Source organism: Hippocampus comes, unplaced genomic scaffold (assembly GCF_001891065.2).
Source record: "Hippocampus comes isolate QL1 unplaced genomic scaffold, H_comes_QL1_v1.1 scaffold568, whole genome shotgun sequence".
Taxonomy (NCBI): Eukaryota; Metazoa; Chordata; class Actinopteri; order Syngnathiformes; family Syngnathidae; genus Hippocampus; species Hippocampus comes.
In genome coordinates this window covers 183,591-184,117 of record NW_017842052.1, presented here as the reverse complement: position 1 = coordinate 184,117, position 527 = coordinate 183,591, and the positions used below count along the sequence as shown (strand labels likewise).

At 43.3% G+C, this 527-nt stretch overlaps 1 protein-coding gene across 2 annotated transcripts in view; it reads left to right on the top strand.

The window, feature by feature from the left end:
- Window positions 1–527, top strand: part of cdh4 (cadherin 4, type 1, R-cadherin (retinal)) — a 124,852-nt gene that overhangs the window by 86,917 nt on the left and 37,408 nt on the right. The window lies entirely within an intron of this gene.

Below are 527 nucleotides of genomic sequence, written 5' to 3'. Positions count from 1 at the left end.
AATCATTTTTAGTTAGTTGTTTCCTTTTCTTCATCGTTGCTAGTTGCTAACGTTCCAATCCACTATCCACATACGTCCCTCCTCCACTATACGCCCTTTCTACTACTTCTGCTGCGTGATCCTCGTGGATTTTTGCACCACTGCTACCCGATGGCCATTTTTTTGCTATTTAACATTGCCGTCAAGCCTAATCCTTTGGTGAGAAGTTGCATCAGACTCTCTTGCACCCTCCCCCATGAAAAAACGTGATTGACGTATTAATACGTCATTGGGAGGGAACGGCTATGCGCTAATTGACGTATTTATACGTCAAAGGGTGTAAATGAGTTAATGATGAAATTAAGCAGACAATACAAACAATCTACAATTGCTTTCTTGACTGACCTTAGCGCGTTTCAAAAAGTGGACGAATGTTCAAGTGGCCCCTTCATCCTTCCACTTTTCTCTGTATATACGAGATTCAAACGAAAAAGTTTGGACCCCCCCCCACCCCCGCGCTCATTTCGGCTAGGGTGTTGGAATTTCAT